Below are 20243 nucleotides of genomic sequence, written 5' to 3'. Positions count from 1 at the left end.
ACCTGGCCTCCTTTTAATGCTGGGACTAAACAACTTCTTTGTGATTTCAAGTTACTTGGGATTCTTGGTCTTCAGACCTGAATAAGTAGTTTAGTGCCCTTTCAAAAGGTGGCAGAGTACAGTAGAAATAAAAATATTACTGCACTGGGAGTCAGAATACTGGAATTCCAGGTGTGATTCTGTCACTAAAGCAGTCTGTGAATTTAGACAACTTACTTCCCCTTTCCAAGGTTCAGTTAACAGGAAAGAGGGAAAAGGCAGATAAAAAAAGTTAGACCAGATAAGACCCCTTCCAGGTCCTATATACCACTACTCTTAAATCCAGAATCTTGGAAAGGGGAGACTACAGCAGACCTCCAGACTCCAAAGAACTAAAACACACATCAGGAGACATCGCAAGACCTGGCCTAGGAACTCCCCTGCCTGATCTTTAGACACCAGGGATCAAACACACTGGAAAACTAGAACACTTGCCAAAGTTAATTTTAGTTCACTTTTACCCCTCTGGGCCTTATCTGAAAATAAGAGAAATAAATCTCTATTTGAAGGCAGGGAGTTGAAGCAATTGACTTGAACCACTTTCTGCTCCCCTTCCCCCAACCAGGAGCTATAAATCTAAACACTATAGAGAACAAGCAAGGTTTGGTGGGAGGAACAAGCCACAAAAAACAAAAAACGGATGGACCTCACTGCTTTAAACGACTTACACCTTCCCTGAGCCAAAACCCCAGGGAACTTCAGTTGTGCTTGAGATCTGGAGTCCTCTGCATCCATCAGCTTCTAACGGGCAAGGAATCAGGGAGAACGGAATTAGGTCTCCCAACTAACGATGTGACTCAAAATCCGTTCTGCACTAAGAGATTACACAAGTTCACACTAAGAAATAAATAACAGGTACCAGCACCACGGCTTTACACTTCTGTGGCTCCTAACTGTGATTTGGAACACATTACTTAACCTCTCTGCGCCTTGATTGCTGCTTTTGTAAATGGGGATAACCTCAGAAGGCCGTCGTGAGCATTCTATGAAATAAGGCTTGCGAAGTTCCTGAGTCAAGTCCATTAAATGTTACCTGTTGGTATTAAACACTTCTCTCACACATTAGTTTCCTCCCTGAATCCACAAACACCCTGCGAGGCGACTTTCTTTCTCCCCGTTCACTGAAAGGCAAACTGAGACTCGGCGGCGAAAAGGCTGCGTGAAGCGCGGAACACGGCCCCAGCTCAAGGGCCTGCTGTTGTTCCTCTATAAGCCCAAGGTGTGCAACATGCCCAGGACCGGGAAAGGGGGGCCGAGGAGGCGCTCAGGCCCGTGGGGAGCGAGGCGGGACCAGTTTTGATCGCCTCCGGGAACCCGCAGACCCAGCCCGAGAGGGAGAGTCGGAAGAAGCCCGGGGCCGAGGCCAGAGCCGGGGCCCGGCCCGCCCGAGGCCTCCCCAGCGCGGCCTCCACTCCCCCCTCCTCCCCTCGCCAGGCGGGGCGGGGCGGGGCGGGGCGCGAACACAAAAGACTCCAACTTCCGAGCGGGCGCGGGCCCACCCCGCCAACTCCGGGCCCAGGTCCGACTCGCGGGGAGGAGGCGGGCAGGGAACGCCAGGGCTGCCGGGACCCAGGGCGGCAGGCCCGGGTGGAGGGAAGGTGCGGGGGGAGAGGGCCGGGAGTTACTCCGGCTCCCGGGACTCCCCGCATGGCCAAAAAAATGAGTTTCTAAAAATAGGCAGCGACCGGCGCGAAGAGGTGGGTGACCGAAAAGGAGCAAGGAGCACCCCCTCCCCGTACCTTTAAGGAGACGCCCGCGGCCCCCACTCACCCGCGCTGAGAGGTCTGGAGGAAGCCGCGCGGCGCGGAAGGAGGCGGTGCCGCCGCACTCGGGGGCGGATGGGAGGGAGCGAGGGAGGGAGGAAGAAGGCGGCCCCGGCCGCAGCGTGAGGAACTGATCACACGCGCGGGAGTCGCCGCCGCCGCTACCGCCCCCTCAGCTTCTCTCTGCTTTGCCCACCCTGCGCCGCGCTGCTCGCGCACCCCGCCGCACTGACAGCGGCGCGAGCCCCGCAGTCGCGAGTCCTTCCCTTGGCCGGCACCACTGAGGCGCGCCGGGGTGGGGGCGTCCGGAGTGGCTTCCCTCAACTCGGCCCCGCCCGCCACTCCGGCCCTGGCCCCGCCACCCCCTGTCCCCGCCTCTGTCTCCAGAGACGGGCCCGGCGACTCAAGCGCGAGGAGTCCGCAGCCCCGCCATGACACAGCCGGGCCCCCGAGGCGCAGGGGCTCTTCCTACCCCCTCAACCTAGCTTTGGAAAGGTCCAGAGCTACGGCGGGGAGAAGAGGAAGGAGGGGCCGGGGAGGGGCCTGACAGGGAGGAAGGACTGAGGTGGGACCCTGAGGAGGCGGGGCTAGGGCGGGAAGAGAGACTGGTTTACACTGGAACCGAGCGTAAGGAGGGGCGGGGCTGAGAGAGTGATGATGCAGTGAAGAGAGGCGCGCGAGACAAGTATGGAAGACATTGGCGCCCTCGCAGAGACGGGCTTGGAAGGAGGGGGGTGTGGGCGGGGCTAAAGGGAGGCCTGCCCAGAGGAGGAGTCAAGGGTGGAGGGAGGCCCCGGCGAGGTTGGGGGAGGAGGGGCCCTTAACGGGGCGTGTTGGAGGCGGGGCTGAAGAGAAGCCCCAAACGGAGGAAAGACTGAAGCGGGACAGAAAGAGGCGGGCCCGGAAGCTGAGCCGGGAGGAGGGGACCCAAAGGTGGCCACTCTGGGGAGGAGCCGGAAGGAGGCGTGACCCAAAGGCGATGGGGTTCGGGAGGGGGCTGGAGGTGGGCGGGGCCTGGAGGTGGGGCCCAAACTAGTTGGCGGTGGGCGGTGCCCGAGGGATGCGGAAGAGAAGAAGTGGGAAGGAGCGCCAGGGCCTTTCGCTTTGAAGGGAACCTGGTGAGTAGAGAAGGCGAAGATCCACGCTGCCCTTTGGGAGTGGGCGGAGACGCCACCGTGAGGGCGGGTCTGAGGAGGAGATGCGACTTTCACATTAAAAAAAAAGTTAAATTCAAGCAGCTTTACCCTTTTGGGGTGCGAGAAATGTTTTATAATTTGATCTGGATCTGGATGTTTGTCCTCACTACTGAATAGAGTTCTCCTGTCGAAAACTCTCAACTAAATCAGTGTTCCAGCCTCCACGGAACAGCCGGAGGGGTCTTACCAGAGCACACGAGGATGGTAAGCCCTTCAGTCCTCAGCTGTAGTCTTCCCTGGACTCTGGGAAGACAAATTCTCCATGCACCGTCCGACCTGTGATTCTGTGATTGTATTTTTCACATCACTTCCCCCAGAACCTGCCTAAGAGACTGGATTCCTGAGCACGAAGCAGAGTTTGAAATGAATCCTGCCTGGCTCTGCCAGACCAGCAGTTATAGCTACACTTGTGTTGTTTGATGACCTGTTGCTGCTTCAAAAGGAAGAAAAATCAAATTAGAGACATGGTGACAACTGAGACCAAGGCCAGGAACGTTCTTCCCCCACCTCTTCTAACGCCTCAGGTCTCTGCTTAAATATCACCTCCTCAGAAAGGCCTTCCCTGAACACCCAGCTTAAAGATGTTCTCTAGTTTGACCTCTTGTTCATTTCCTTCATGGCATTTCTTAGTCTTGTCATTTACTGATCTGTTTATGTGTTTTTGCCTATGTTCCTCACTAGAAGGTAAGTTCCATGAGACCAGGAATCTTTGGCTGTTGTGTACGGCACTGTGTCACCAGACTTAGTGTTCAATAAAAACTTGAGTGGATGAATGAGTCAGTCAACCAATTAATGAATCTGGCCCCGGGCTTCCCTGATGGCGCAGTGGTTAAGAATCTGCCTGCCAATGCAGGGGACACGGATTCGAGCCCTAGTCCGGGAAGACCCCACATGCTGGGGAGCAACTAAGCCCATGTGCCACAACTACTTAGCCTGTGCTCTAGAGCCCACGAGCCACAATTACTGAGCCCACGCACCACAACTATTGAAGCCCGCATGCCTAGAGCCCGTGCTCCGCAACAAGAGAGGCCACCGCAATGAGAAGCCCGCACACTGCAATGAAGAGCAGCCCCCACTAGCTGCAACTAGAGGAAGCCCGCGGGCAGCAACAAAGACCCAATGCAGCCAATAAATAAATAAATAAATAAATAAATAAATAAATCTATTTTTTAAAAAAAATGAATCTGGCCCCTCCCAACCTCCTCTGCTCTGTTTCTGGCCACTCCTTGGCTCCTCACCTCCCTCTCTGTGTACCAGCCTGACCATGTTTGCTTGAATACACCACAATCTCTCAGTACCCTCTGATAAGGCACTTGGATTGCTCCTTCCCTTCTGCCTAGATGCCTCCTGTTCATCCTTCAACACTCAGCTCAAGAACCACCTCCTCTGAGAGGCCTTCTCTGACCTCCCGTCAGCACCCCCACCCCACCAGGAAAGTTGAAGCACTCATCCCTTCCTGTTCATGGCCTCAGTTATAAAACTTCCCTGTGCAGGTGACATCATCTTCCCTGCCGGCATCCTGCTGACACTGAAGATTATGTTCATGCCCTATAAGGTCCTGTGTGACCTGCCTCCTACTCTTCTTATCCCCTATTGTATTGCTCTCACCACCTCTCACTCTACTCCAGCCACATTGGCTTCCCTCCTGTTCTTCTGACATACCAAGCATACGGCTAACCTTAGGGTCTTTGCACTTGCTCTTGTGTCTGCCTCAAATGCTCTCCTCCCAGGTATTGGCATGGCTCACTCCTCCTTCAGGTCTCTGCTCAAATGTCACTTCCTCAGGCCTCTCTGAGGAAGTGACCCACATTTAAAATAGCAACGCTCCACTCCTCTGCACTTCCTCACACACTTTCTTGTTGAATTTTTCTCCATAGCACTTATCGCCACCTGAAATATTACATGTTTATTGTTTCTCTCCCATCCCTACCTTCCACTACAGTGTGATCACCACAAAGATAGGATTTTGTCTGTTTTGCTCATTCCTCAGTACCCAAAACAGTGGTTCCTCATTTAATATCTGTTGAATGAATGACTATGAATTCAACAAAGAAATGCTAGGAATACTCTGCATCGTCCAGAAGAATCCCTGAAGATTAGAGTATAAAGGGAGATGTTTCTGAGGAAACGTGCTGGCAACACTAGCTAACATGGAGCATTTACTAGTTGCCAGGCAATCTGCTAAGCGCTTTTCAAGCTGATTCCCACAACAGCCCTATGAGGTAGGTACTATTATAATCCCTATTGTACAGAAGCTCTGGCACGGAGATTAACTTTCCCAAGGTCACACAGCTAATAAGTGGTGGGGTCCAACTTTAGAACCTGCATGCTGAATCACTATACTGTCCTACCTTCTAATTATTAAAGATGTACCACTATTGGTCCAATAAAGGCGAAGAATGAGGATGAGACATCCTTTTCCCTTCTGAGCAGTGTGGTATATAGGGTCTGATGCCTAGAGTTGTGGCAGAATTTTTCCTTAGCCACCATATTAGTCAGGGTTCTCCAAAGAAACAGAACCAATAATATATATTTAGATATATAGAAGAGATTTATTACAGGAATTGGTTAACAGTTGTGTGGGCTTGAGAAGTTCCATGATCTACCATCTGCAAGCTAGAGAATGAGGAAAGCCGATAGTATAATTCAGTCCAGGTCCAAAAGCCCAAGAACCAGGAACACCGATGTCCAATGTCCTGGGCAAGAGAAAATGGATGTCTCAGCTCAAGCAAAGGAGCAAATTCACCCTTCCGTCTTTTTGTTCTATTCAGGCTTCACCAGATTGGATGATGCCCACCCACATTGCCTTTCTTTACTTAGTCTACCAATTCAGATGCTAATCTCTTCCAGAAACACCCTCAAAGACACACCCAGAAATGTTTTACCAGCTATCTGGGCTAAGGCCCATCAAGTTAACACATAAAATTAACCATCACAGCCACCATGAGGGAAGTCAGCTAGAGAACAAAGCCATCACATAGACGAGGGTAGGACTGAGAAAATATTGCAGAAAAAATGAGCCAGAGACCTGATAAAGCCATACCTGAAGCTTGACCCACCTCTGGACTTTTCTATGGACCAATACCTCTTTAGAGTTTGAGTATTTTGAGTTGGGATTTTTTGTGTGTGTGTAATTTACAATAAAAACAGACCTCCTAACAAAAAGAGATAAGAAGGGTTCAACAGGTGGAGGTATTAATGCCTCACATTTTTATGAGGTATTTGTTTACAGAATGCTGGAGGGGATTCCAGACAGAGGGAATAGCAAATATGAAGACAGGAATGTAAGAGCTAAGTGTTTCTGCAGTGCAAGGTATGAGTTGAGTTGAGAAAGATGAGATGTAAAAGGTAGGGTAGAACTAGTATCTGGAGGAACTGGTTTCTCCACTCAACTTCGTAGATGGTGGGAACCATTGAAATGTTCTGAGCAGAAGTTGCTTTGAAATGATAAAGTGTCAAGTTTGGAAGAACCTTTAAAAGCAATCTGGTTCAACTCTAGGATCTGTTTTTGTCCACATTTCATGGATGAGGAAATGTGACAGGCCAATATCTCACAAATGGTAGGTGAAGGAGCAAGGATTTGAACCCAGGGCCATCTGAGCCCCAACACATGCTATCAGTGACCTCCTCTGTCCACCATTGGAATTAATTCTGCCTTCTGAGCTCACCCTGAATGGGCAAATCCTTTTTCAGAGATTTGACAATGATATTTGTAGAGCTACCCAGATTAGGATTAAGAAGATGGATTCAGGGGAGAGAAGAGTAGAGGGACCCAACAGGTGTCTTCATTGGAGGCAAAGAAAAAAGGAGATGAGGAAAGCAGGCGAATGAAGAGGAGGGAGCAGACAACCGAGAGGTGATGGGGAGAATCAGCAGGACCTGAAGAAGGAGCAGATGGAGATGGAGGGATGCAAGAAGGAAGAATTCATTAAGGAAGACACAAGCTTGTCATTAGAACAGGGATTGCAAAATCAGATACCAACAGAGCCAAGTAAGTACCATAAATGAGCAAAGTGGGTCAGGTATAATAGGGAGTTGGGACTTCCCTGGTGGCACAGTGGTTAAGAATCCGCCTGCCAATGCAGGGGACACGGGTTTGAGCCCTGGTCCGGGAAGATCCCACATGCAGCTGAGGAACTAAGCCTGTGCGCCACAACTACTGAGCCTGCGCTCTAGAGCCCGCGAGCCACAACTAATGAGCCCACGTGCCACAACTACTGAAGCCCGTGCGCCTAGAGCCCGTGCTCTGCAACAAGTGAAACCACTGCAACGAGAAGCCCGCGCACCACAACAAAGAGTAGCCCCTGCTCGCCACAACTGGAGAAAGCCCGTGCACAGCAACAAAGACCCAACGCAGCCAAAAATAAATAAATAAATAATAAAATAAATTTAAAAAAAAAAGATAATAGGGAGTCATGGGGTCTGCAGCAAGCTGGGAGTTCATGCTCCTTCTAAAGAAGGCACCTACTACTCATGTGAGAGTATGGGCTCCCAGTGTGGGCAGCTGCCAGGTCTGAGAAGAAAAATAAGCTCTAAATTCAAATTCTTATACAAAAATCTTCTGGTTTTTAAATGCTGGAAACTAATTCAAATTTTAAAAAGAATAAAAACACTGTGCTGGCCAAAAGACACACATCTTAAGGCTGGGTTTGGCCTGTGGGCTGCCAGTTCATGCCTTCTAATCAGTTTGGATCCAAACTCCCGTTCACTGCTTAACAACACTGTGTGCTCTCGAACAAGTTACTTTACCTTTGAAGTCCCAGGTTCTTTTTTATTTCCCCTGATTTAATTTTTTTTAAATTTTATTGAAGTATAGTTGATTTACAATGTTGTGTTAATTTCTGCTGTACAGAAAAGTGATTCCGTTATACATATTTTTTCTTTTTCATATTCTTTTCCATTATGGTCTATCATAGAATATTGAATATATTTCCCTGTGCTATACAGTAGGACCTTGTTTATCCATCCTATATATAATAGTTTGCAACTGCTAGTCCCAAACTCCCAATCTTTCCCTCTCCCACTCCTCTCCCCCTTGGCAACCACAAGTCTGTTCTCTATGTCTGTGAGTCTGTTTCTGTTTCATAGATATGTTCATTTATGTCATATTTTAGATTCTACATATAAATATCATATGGTATTTGTCTTTCTCTTTATGACTTCACTTAGTATGATAATCTCTAGGTCCATCCATGTTGCTGCAAATGGCATTATTTCATTCTTTTTTATGGTTGAGTAACATTCCATTATATATGTGTGTGTATGTGTGTGTGTGTGTATCCCACATCTTCTTTATCCATTCATCTGTCAATGGACATTTAGTTTGTTTCTTGGCTATTGTGAATAGTGCTGCTATGAACACAGGGGTGCATGTATCTTTTCAAACTATAGTATTGTCTGGATATATGCCCTGGAGTGAGATTGCTGGATCGTATGGCAACTTTATTTTTAGTTTTTTGAGGAACCTCCATACTGTTTTCCATAGTGGCTGCACCAATAAGTCCCACGTTCTTATCTGACCCCACATCATAGGGTTGCTGTAGGATTTTTTAATTTATTTTTTAAATATTTTACTTGTTTATTTATTTATATGGCTGCACCGGGTCTTAGTTGTGGCACGTGGGATCTTTGTTGCGGTGTGCAGGGTCTTTAGTTGCAGCATGTGGGATCTAGTTCCCCGACCAGTGATCAAACCCGGGCGCCCTGCATTGGGAGCACGGAGTCTTAACCACTGGACCACCAGGGAAGTCCTAAGGGCTTTTCATTTATCTGTTTGTTTGTTTATTAATTAACAGTAAAGTTATTTATTTTAATTTATTTTATTTATTTATTTTTGGCTGTGTTGGGTCTTTGTTGTTGCGCGTGGGCTTTCTCTAGTTGCGGCGGGAGGGGGCTACTCTTCATTGCAGTGTGCAGGCTTCTCATTGCGATGGCTTCTCTTGTTGCAGAGCACGGGCTCTAGGCACGTGGGCTTCAGTAGTTGTGGCTTGTAGGCTCAGTAGTTGTGGTGCACGGGCTTAGTTGCTATGCAGCATGTGGGATCTTCCCAGACCAGGGCTCAAACCCGTGTCCCCTGTATTGGCAGGCAGATTCTTAACCACTACACCACCAGGGAAGCCCCAGGACTTTTTAAAATAAGACAAATGTATGTAGAGCACTTAGCATTCAGTGCCTGACATAGAGCAAAACACTCAGAATGGTTTTATCATCAGTGTGAAAGTTATTCTTTCTCTTATAATCCATAAACTCATGAACTATTAGAAAAGAAAATGTCCCCAAAGACATCTCATCCAGGGGTTTTAAACCTGTTAAGCTACAGAGACCTCTTTTAAGGCAGACCTTTCACAGAAAGGCAATGCATAATTAGATGGGGGAGGGGAGTGGCTTTGTTTGAAATGAGGGAGGGGAACCCAGAGTCCTGCCTAGTAGGCTTCCCCACCCCAGCCACAAACCACCCTCAAACAGTGGTCCCTCCACAGGGTGTTGCAGAACACGGCTTTGAGAATCACCATTCTATTCCAGGTGATAAGGAAACAGATAGGAAACTGAGGCTCAGAAAGGAAAGGAAACTGAGGCTCAGAAAGGTACAGAGATTTGCCTAAGGTTCAGTGACAGGGAGGGATTCCTGCTTCCCAAGCTAATGCACTTCCCAACTGGAATGACACACCCTACTTCCTGTCGACCTGCTTGAGAATAAACCCTCTTTTGGCCCCTCCTTGACTGGGGGGAGGAGTAGCCCCACTAGCATTGCCCCAGAGCCCCAGGATATAGCCAGGGTTCTCAGTTGCAAATTGAAAAAAAACAAACAAACCCCAAAACTCAGGCTAACAGAAACAGAAAAGGAACTTATTAAAAGGGTATTGGGGAGCTCCAAGAACTGATGGGAAGGCTGGACAACCAGGCTCAGAGAATTGAAATGACGGGATCAGGGACTTGGATGTGGCTAGGACTCTTTTTCCTCAGTCCTTGTCTTTCATTCTCTGTGTATGAGCTTTTCTCCTCAAGGCTGGACACTTGGCTGCAGCAGCTCTCAGCACTCAACAACTCTCAGCTGCTCCACTAGTGAGACAGAGGCTTTCTGCTTCTAGTCTTGACAGAAATTTAAGCCTTCCTTAAGGGAAGGACTTAGATTGGTCCAACATGAGTAGGTGCTCATCCCTAGACCAGTTATCCATGGATGCGGGGCCAGGTACTGTGACCGGCCCACCTTGAGCCAGGTGCCTACTCTTTAACCAATCATTGTGAATAGAGAGGTTGGGTGAATAAGTAGATGGCAGTGCCTGTTGGAACCATATGGTCAAAGGGGAAGGAGAATTTCTCTCCTCCAAGAAGCCTATCTTATCTCCCTTGCCACACACATTTGCAATTAGCTAAGTATAAATGAAATGCTTCACTCTCCAAGATTTGTTGCCCTTGGTTTATAACTATTAAAGCATGCATCCAGCTCAACTAGAGCATGGAAGCCTGTCTTGTCCACTTTTGTAGCCTTCCAGCACAGTCAAACAAGAAGCCCCCATGAGTGCTCTCAGGTTAGACTGGATTGAGCTGACCTTTGGAGACATTTAGTCCAACTTGCCCATTTTACAGATAGAGAAGTAGGCCTAGAGAGGGGAACTCACACGTCACATGTGCTGAAAGCAGGAGAGTTGCAGAACTAGGGCTAGAGCCTTCTCAACTTCTACTCCAGGGCAGGTTAAATTCTGTGTTTAACATTTGGATGCACCTGTTGGCAAGTCTTAGGAGCCTGGAGCTCCCAAGTGTTCAATCATTGGTGACATCAGAGCCAGAAATCAAATGATCAGGCCTTAGTTCCAACCCCAAACCTGTCTCTTACTGGACAAGCTCCTGAAGCTAAGCCCCAAATTGCACCTCTGTAAAGTGGGCATAAGTTATGTTTACCTTGACAGTTGCTGGGAAGACTAGAAATAATGTGTATAGTATCCCCTGACACATAGAAGTTCCTCAAGAAATGGTAATGTCTTCTAATGATTGTTATTGATGATAAAGAAGATGAAAAACAAGAGCCCTGACTTCTTAAAGGGAAGAGAATCATTCCTGAGGTTGGTCTCTTGGAAAACATGAATCCATATCTTCTCTATCCCAAACAAATTCCCTCTGGCAGGGAACAAAGGAAATCCCTTTGTTAGGAAGGAAGGAAGGAAGAGAAGGAAGAAGAGTTGGCAGACTGTGATTGTCTCTGCCTCTCTATGAACCTTGCCCTGCTTCCCCTACCCCAAACTGCTCCATCCCACTGCCATGCTGAATTCAGGTCACACTCACACTAGTGTGAGACCACCAGCTTTGTGGCAGAATTAGGGGATCCCCATGATAGTAGATAGCAGGCTAGGAGCACCTGCTCCTGGCAGTTCTAGGTTATGGGGGAAGCTCTCATAGGTCAATGCAAGGTTGTGTGTGTCACATTTCTCACCGGCTCAGCCCTCAGAGCCTTGTCTCTCCTCTCTACCTTACTACTAGGTCTCCAAATTAGTTTTTTTTTATCAAACAATAGACAGGCTAGCATCTTTAAAGTATGGCCTTCATTAAGTAGGGAGAAAATCATTCCACACCTTCCCTCCCAATGCCTCCCTCGCCAGGGCCTTCCAGTCACCTAACAAGAGGGGACACCTCCCCCCACTTCCCAGTGAACTTCGCTCCACCCCCAACCCCACCCATTGCATCCATAAGAAGCAACACCAAGATCAGATGCTGCGACATTAATTGAAATTGACATTAAGGGCTCACTTGCTCAAGCAGAAGCACATTAGAAGAAATATAAACAAGGAAAGCTTTGCGTCTGTGGCATCTGTTCTAATGAGAAAAACCATCTCTAGAGCATCTTATTCAAAAAGGATTGAGTGCCCAGGAAATAACAGATACGCAAGGCCTTCCACCCCCTCCCCACCCCCAATATTCAGAAGAATCACACACACTTCCTGAGATTTTTCAATCTATGTTGCTTCTGTCCTGGCCTCCCAGATGCATTTCTGCAATTGTCCACCACATTGCCCTTTATGTTCTCCATCTGCTTCTCCAAATCCACTTCTCCATATTTTAACAGTTCTCAATCAGATGTTCTTTTTGCTGTTGTACCTCAAGAGTTCTTGACCATGTGGCCCAAAAACTTAGCTTTGGATCCAATCAGGAGACCCTAAGACTAAAAGAGTCCTAGCTGGAATAGAGAGGAAGATGCACAATTATGCAGGTTTCTGCATAAAGAACAAAACATTGTTCTTCAAATTGTGCTCTAAGTGATACATCATGTTTTTAAAGGGTGTTAATGGGTGGTTGTCAGTTACAGATACTGTTTTTGCCTGCACAGTATCATGTCCCCCTCTTATTGACATCAGTTCCTGACTTTCCTATGAACATCCACTCCCATTCTTGGTCCAGCCCATAAAGAGTGTGGATGCCAAAGTTAGACTGCCTGAGTTTGAATCCTAGCTCTGCCTTTTACTAGCTGTGTGAACCAGGGCAAGTTCCTTAACCTCTCTATGCCTCATATAAGTAATATGGGGAATTGTCAAAGTTAGTAGAAGGAAAGAAATCATAAAGATCAGAGCAGAAATAAATGAAATAGAAACAAAGAAAACAATAGCAAAGAGCAATAAAACTAAAAGCTGGTTCTTTGAGAAGATAAACAAAATTGATAAACCTTTAGCCAGACTCATCAAGAAAAAGAGGGAGAGGACTCAAATCAATAAAATTAGAAATGAAAAAGGAGAAGTTACAACAGACACCGCAGAAATACAAAGCATCCTAAGAGACTACTACAAGCAACTCTATGCTAATAAAATGGACAACCTGGAAGAAATGAACAAATTCTTAGAAAGGTATAACCTTCCAAGACTGAACCAGGAAGAAATAGAAAATATGAACAGACCAATCACAAGTAATGAAATTGAAACTGTGATTAAAAATCTTCCAACAAACAAAAGCCCAGGGCCAGATGGCTTCACAGGTGAATTCTATCAAACATTTAGAGAAGAGCTAACACCCATCCTTCTCAAACTCTTCCAAAAAATTGCAGAAGAAGAAACACTCCCAAACTCATTCAATGAGGCCACCATCACCCCGATACCAAAACCAGACAAAGATACTACAGAAAAAGAAAATTACAGACCAATATCACTGATGAATATAGATGCAAAAATCCTCAACAAAATACTAGCAAACAGAATCCAACAACACATTAAAGGGATCACACACCATGATCAAGTGGGATTTATCCCAGGGATGCAAGGATTCTTCAGTATATGCAAGTCAATCAATGTGATACACCATATTAACAAACTGAAGAATAAAAACCATGTGATCATCTCGATAGATGCTGAAAAAGCTTTTGACAAAATTCAACACCCATTTATGATAAAAACTCTCCAGAAAGTGGGCATAGAGGGAACCTACCTCAACATAATAAAGGCCATATATGACAAACCCACAGCAAACATCATTCTCAATGGTGAAACACTGAAAGCATTTCCTCTAAGGTCAGGAACAAGATAAGGATGTCCACCTCGCCACTATTAGTCAACATAGTTTTGGAAGTCCTAGCCACAGTAATCAGAGAAGAAAAAGAAATAAAAGGAATACAAATTGGAAAAGAAGATGTAAAACTGTCATTGTTTGAAGATGACATGATACTATACATAGAGAATCCTAAAGATGCCACCAGAAAACTACTAGAGCTAATCAATGAATTTGGTAAAGTTGCAGGATACAAAATTAATGCACAGAAATCTCTTGCATTCCTATACACTAACAATGAAAGATCAGAAAGAGAAATTAAGGAAACAATCCCATTCACCATTGCAACAAAAAGAATAAAACACTTAGGAATAAACCTCCCTAAGGAGGTAAAAGACCTGTACTCAGAAAACTATAAGACACTGATGAAAGAAGTCAAAGATGACACAAACATATGGAAAGATATACCATGTTCTTGGATTGGAAGACTCAATATTGTGAAAATGACTATACTACCCAAAGCAATCTACAGATTCAATTCAATCCCTATCAAATTACCAGTGGCATTTTTTACAGAACTAGAACAAAAAATCTTAAAATTTGTATGGAGACACAAAAGACCCCAAATAGCCAAAGTAGTCTTGAGGGAAAAAAACAGAGCTGGAGGAATCAGACTCCCTGACTTCAGACTATACTACAAAGCTACAGTAATCAAGACAATAATGGTACTGGCACAAAAACAGAAATATAGGTCAATGGAACAGGATAGAAAGCACAGAGATAAACCCACGCACCTATGGTCAACTAATCTATGAGAAAGGATGCAAGGATATACAATGGAGAAAAGACAGTCTCTTCAATAAGTGGTGCTGGGAAAACTGGACAGCTACATGTAAAAGAAGGAAATTAGAACACTCCCTAACACCATACACAAAAATAAAATCAAAATGGATTAGAGACATAATGTAAGACCAGATACTATAAAACTCTTAGAGGAAAACATAGGAAGAACACTCTTTGACATAAATCACAGCAAGATCTTTTTTGACCCACCTCCTAGAGCAATGGAAATAAAAACAAAAATAAACAAATGGGACCTAATGAAACTTCAAAGCTTTTGCAAAGCAAAGGAAACTACAAACAAGACAAAAAGAAAACCCTCAGAATGGGAGAAAATATTTGCAAATGAATCAATGGACAAAGGATTAATCTCCAAAATATATAAACAGCTCATGCAGCTCAATATTAAAAAAACAAACAACCCAATCAAAAAATGGGCAGAAGACCTAAATAGACATTTCTCCAAAGAAGACATACAGATGGCCAAGAAGCACATGAAAAGCTGCTCAACATCACTGATTATTAGAGAAATGCAAATCAAAACTACAATGAGGTATCACCTCACACCAGTTAGAATAGCCATCATCAGAAAATCTACAAACAACAAATGCTGGAGAGGGTGTGAAGAAAAGGGAACCCTCTTGCACTGTTGGTGGGAATGTAAATTGATACAGCCACTATGGAGAACACTATGGAGGTTCCTTAGACAACTAAAAATAGAATTACCATGTGACCCAGCAATCCCACTACTGGGCATATACCCAGAGAAAACCATAATTCAAAAGGACACATGCACCCCAATGTTCATTGCAGCACTATTTACAATAGCCTGGTCATGGAAGCAACCTAAATGCCCATTGACAGACGAATGGATAAAGAAGATGTGGTACATATATACAATGGAATATTACTCAGCCATAAAAAGGAATGAAATTGGGTCACCTGTAGAGACGTGGATGGATCTAGAGACTGTCTAGAGTGAAGTAAGTCAGAAAGAGAAAAACAAATATCGTATATTAACGCATATATGTGGAACCTAGAAAAATGGTACAGATGAACTGGTTTGCAGGGCAGAAATAGAGACACAGATGTAGAGAACAAACATATGGACACCAAAAGGGGAAAGTGGTGTGGGGCGGGGGTGGTGCTGTGATGAATTGGGAGATTGGGATTGACATATATACACTAATATGTATAAAATAGATAACTAATAAGAACCTGCTGTATAAAAAAATAAATAAAATAAAACTCAAAAAAAGAAAAAAAGGAATATGGGGAATTGTGGGGAGGATTATATGAGTTAATTCACATAAGGTGTGGCTGGTGCATAGCAAACACTTACTAAATCTCATCTGTTATCACTATTCTTATTTAGTTCAGAATGGGCTGACCCCATTGCCCCTAGCTCTGGTGATAGCACTTGACTCAGTCCTGGCCAATCAGGACATTCCCCCCACCTCACTATGGAAGGCAGCCATATCAATCATTTGGACTGAGGGACTTCCCTGGTGGCACAGTTTTTAAGACTCTGCACTCCCAATGCAGGGGGCCCAGGTTCAATCCCTGGTCAGGGAACTAGATCCCACATGCATGCCTCAACTAAGAGTTCACATGCCACAACTAAGGAGCCCATGTGGTGCAACTAAGGAGCCCGCCTGCTGCAACTAAGACCCAGTGCAACCAAATAAATAAAAATTAAAAAATAAAAGAGCTAGAAAATGCATGGAATAATTATTTCTTTGAAAAAAAAATTTGGATTGGTACCATGGGTTGAAACCTAATCTGGTTTCTGAAAACCTGGTCTTGCCAGTCCAAAGCTGTAAAGCAAAAGGTAGCATCGGGTTCTGGGCTGGTTCATCAGGAGAGATAATTCTGAGTAGGGAGACTCAGGGACTATCAAATGTCATCCTGCAGGCGAGGTGCACTCTCTCTACTCTAGCCATTGGTCAGACACCATGAAAATACTTGTGTTATACCATTATTTTGGTGGACCCCAATGAACCACGCTTCCCATTAGCCACGCTCTTTTTTTTTTTTTTTTTTTTGGCCGCGTTGGGTCTTTGTTGCTGTGCGCGGGCTTCCTCTAGTTGCCATAAGTGGGGGCGACTCTTCGTTGTGGTGTGCGGGCTTCTCATTGCGGTGGCTTCTCTTTGTTGCAGAGCCCAGGCTCTAGGCACATGAACTTCAGTAGTTGTGGCTCAGGGGCTCTAGAGCACAGGCTCAGTAGTTGTGGTGCATGGGCTTAGCTGCTCAGCAGCATGTGGGATCTTCCCAGACCAGGGCTCAAACCCGTGTCCCCTGCATTGGCAGGAGGATTCTTAACCACTGCCCCACCAGGGAAGTCCCTAGCCATGCTCTTATGTAATCTCCTCTTGGACTTGGCCATGTGACACACTTTGGCCAATAGGACATGAGCAAGCATGACGCAAGCAGAGACAATAAATGCTTGCATGCTGGCTTGTCCTCTTGGAGTGCTCGTTCTTGGGAGCCCTGAACAACCATCTACGAAGTGTGGCTGGAGAGACCACATGGAGAGAATCAGAATCCCAGCCATCCACCTACCTGCCAGCTGAATGCAACCACAAGAGTGATCACCAGCAATATCAGTAGAAAAACCACTCACCTAAACCCAGCCCAGATTGCACAATCACAAGCAAATTAAATGGTTGTTTTAAACCATTAAGTTTTGGGGTGCTTTTTAACTTAGCAATAGACAATCAAAACAGCAATCATGGGAATTCCTTGGCAGTCCAGTGGTTAGGACTCCACACTTTCACTGCTGAGGGCGAGGGCTCGATCCCTGGTCCGGGAACTAGGATCCGGCAAGCTGCGGGGCGTAGCCAACAAAACAAAACAAAACAGCAATCATGTTTAATAAACTCTCCTAGCTCCACAGAATTCTCAAAGCCTTCCCACATCTAAGAGAGTGTGATTCTTGTTCTCCTGTTGGGAAAGCTGAAGCCCAAGGAGGAAAGCGACAGCCCCAGCCAAGCAGAGGCAGAGTTGCCATGCTCATCCGCTTCGTAATCAGCTCCTTCTACAGTATTTCCCACTGCGCATGAAAAAAACTTATAAACAGCAGCAGAAGGGAGTGTTGTGTAGAAGGAGCATTGGCCTGGGAGTCACAGTGGCCCAGTTTGAAGTTGGCTGTTGCTTCGCTGTATGAGCTTAGACAACTCAAATTGCTTCTGCTTCCCCCTCTGAGCCTCAGTCTTTCCAATGGTTCAGTGAGAGAGAAACAAACTCAGAAGTTCACAGGACCTGGGAGATAACAGACAAGGGAAGCAGGCGGGGGGGTGCGGGGGGGAGCTGTGTTAGTGGGTGAGCGCATGCCCATCTAAGGGAGGTCGTGGCTACCCAGCTCCAGCTGGGCCCAGCATGGCCAGATCGCCTGGTTATGTTTTCCTTAGAGAGACAGGAAATATAGGTTATGAAGCAAAGTTTTCCAACGTTAAAATATTATGAATTCAATTGAATTATTTTTAATGTTGTGTAGGACCAAAAATTACATCCATTTAGCCTTCAGGCTGCTGTTTTGAAACCTTCTGACCACATAATTTCAAAATGTCCTTCCAGAGTTTACACTGGCATCAAAGAAGTATTCCTACCTATCCTCCTCTGCCGTACACACACAGAGCAGCTCCTTCTATCCCACTCAGGTCATAGAGGCTGAGTAACAGGGAAACCTTGGGTGTGGCCACCATCTTTCTCTCCATGGACTCCAGCCCTCTCACCCTTCTGACTATAGGGAAAGGGGTGCAGAGATCCAGCCTCAAATGCCTGAAGTTGACAGGGCCTCATGGAGGGCCAAAAGTGGAAGGGAAGTAACACATATTAAGCCCTACTTTGTGTCAGGCATTGTGGTAGACTCTTTATAGCATCACCTAGTGGCGAAGAGCCCAGACCCTCCAGTCATACACACCTGGGTTTGAATCCTGGCTCTGACACTTGTAAGCTAGGTATCCTTGGGCTTGTCCCTCTCCTGGCCTCAGTTTACTCATCTGTAAAACAGAAATCATAATGTTTCCAATTTCTCAAGGCTTTGGTGGGGATTAAATAAGAAAATGAATATTTGGCAGATATTGTGAATTGGCTACCCCCAAATTCTTTACAACCTCCCTTGCCATGAAGGCTGGCTTGGTGTTTCTAGGCTTCCTAGCAGGTAAGGTTGCACGAACAACCCAGATGACAGAGTTTTGGCCAATGATATGCAAGTGGAAGTTGCTTGGTGTTACTTACCAGAAAAGTTTTTTTTAATATTTATTTATTTGGCTGCATTGGGTCTTAGCTGCAGCATGCAGGATCTAGTTCCCTGACCAGGGATCAAACCCGGGGCCCCTGCATTGGGAGCGTGGAGTCTTAGCCACTGGACTGCCAGGGAAGTCCCAGAAAAGTTTTTTAAAAAAGACAGGCTTGTGCTCGCTTCGGCAGCACATATACTAAAATTGGAACGATACAGAGAAGATTAGCATGGCCCCTGCGCAAGGATGACACGCAAATACGTGAAGCGTTCCATATTTAAAAAAAAAAAAAAAAAAAAAAGACAGGCTCAACTGACATTCTTCAGCCTTTTGCGCTTCCCCTCATGTTCTGCCTGGAACAGAGACGTGATGGACAGAGGAACAGCAGCCATCTTGAAATCTTGGGAACAGAGGTTGACTTGATAAGAATGTTAAAGCAGAAAGATGGAAAGAGCCTGGATTTCTCCAGACTTCTAATGTTAGATAAATAAAGCTCCATAAAATGTATGTGCCACGGTTACTTTTCATCTATGCTACTTGCTGTCAAGCACATTTCTGACTCACACAGTATAATACCTGGTTCACTGCAATACTCAATAAATATTAGCTATTGTTATTTTGCCTATGTTACTTTTCATAATCATAACCATGGGTGGTTATGCTGCGGGTGTTATCACCCTCAGTTTAGAAGTGGAGAAATTCAAACTTCTTCCCAGAATGAGTTGTAAAATTTCAGCGAGATGGGTAGCCATAATAACAGCAAACATTTATCCTTGCTCACTATGTTGCTGGCAGAGTTCTAAGTACTTCATATATATAAACTCAGTTACTTCCTACAGCAAACCTGGAGGAAAACACTTTTATTCCCACATGAAAGATGAGGAAACAGGGTCAGAGAGGTTAAGAGATTTGCAAGGTCATATAGCTAGCCAGCGCTAGATTCAGGATTCGAACTCTGCAGTCTTAGGACAGTGTCTGGCATCTGTGTGTGTGTGTGTGTGTTTAATTAGAAAAAAAGAGTGCAGCTCATAGATGTTAAGTGACTTGTCTAAAGCCATACAGACAGAAAGAGGTGGCTGAACCCAGGATTTGGACCCAAGTCTGGCTGACTCCAGACCCACATCATTAAGGGAATCCCTGTGGGTGAAGAAGTGTGTGGTCTGCCTGCCATGTTGGGTTTTTTTGTTTTTTTTCTTTTTCTTACTGGAATTTTTCTTTCTTTTTTGTCTTTGAATTTTTGAATTTTATTTTATTTATTTTCTATACAGCAGGTTCTTATTAGTTATCTATTTTATACATATTAGTGTGTACATGTCAATCCCGATCTCCCAATTCATCACACCACCACCCCTCCCCGCCACTTTCCCCCCTTGGTGTCCATACGTTTGTTCTCTAGTGGTCTGCCATGTTGAAGAGTCACATACGTTTTCACTATGAGGCAAGGCTTTGCAGAAGGAAAAGCCTAGAGCCATCCTCAAGGCTGCTGCCCTATCCAGATGAAGAATCTGAGGCTCAGAGAGGGAACACAACTCACCCAAGTTCGTCCAGCTGAGAGGGCAGTGATGGGCCAGGAATCCAGCTCTACTCCATGACTGTGGGGACTAAGGGGTCTGAGGAGATCTGTTCATCCCTGATCGCAATGAGCCTTGGAGACAGAAATGTAGCGGCAGCAAGGGACAACCCAGACATTACTTGTATTA

The 20243-nt window shown here is 45.7% G+C and overlaps 1 protein-coding gene and 1 non-coding gene across 6 annotated transcripts in view; one reads left to right on the top strand and one right to left on the bottom strand.

Moving 5' to 3' along the window:
• RALY (RALY heterogeneous nuclear ribonucleoprotein) overlaps window positions 1-2297 on the bottom strand; it is an 81305-nt gene extending 79008 nt beyond the window's left edge. For 2 of the 5 annotated variants that reach the window (XM_028169322.2, XM_007193263.2), the window contains exon 1: window positions 1810-2297. The gene's annotated coding sequence lies outside the window, so the exon portion shown is untranslated. Of the gene's footprint in view, window positions 1-1072; window positions 1220-1778 lie in introns of those variants that run through there. The other 3 variants (XM_028169323.2, XM_007193265.2, XM_028169325.2) reach the window with 3 other exon arrangements.
• Window positions 2298-18717: 16420 nt separating this feature from the next.
• LOC114235434 (U6 spliceosomal RNA) lies at window positions 18718-18824 on the top strand. Its single transcript, XR_003621613.1, has one exon. It is a non-coding gene; the product is annotated as a U6 spliceosomal RNA (small nuclear RNA).
• Window positions 18825-20243: the final 1419 nt, after the last annotated feature.

The sequence above is a fragment of the Balaenoptera acutorostrata genome, chromosome 15 (assembly GCF_949987535.1).
Source record: "Balaenoptera acutorostrata chromosome 15, mBalAcu1.1, whole genome shotgun sequence".
Classification (NCBI taxonomy): domain Eukaryota; kingdom Metazoa; phylum Chordata; class Mammalia; order Artiodactyla; family Balaenopteridae; genus Balaenoptera; species Balaenoptera acutorostrata.
This window is presented reverse-complemented; position numbering and strand designations above follow the sequence as displayed.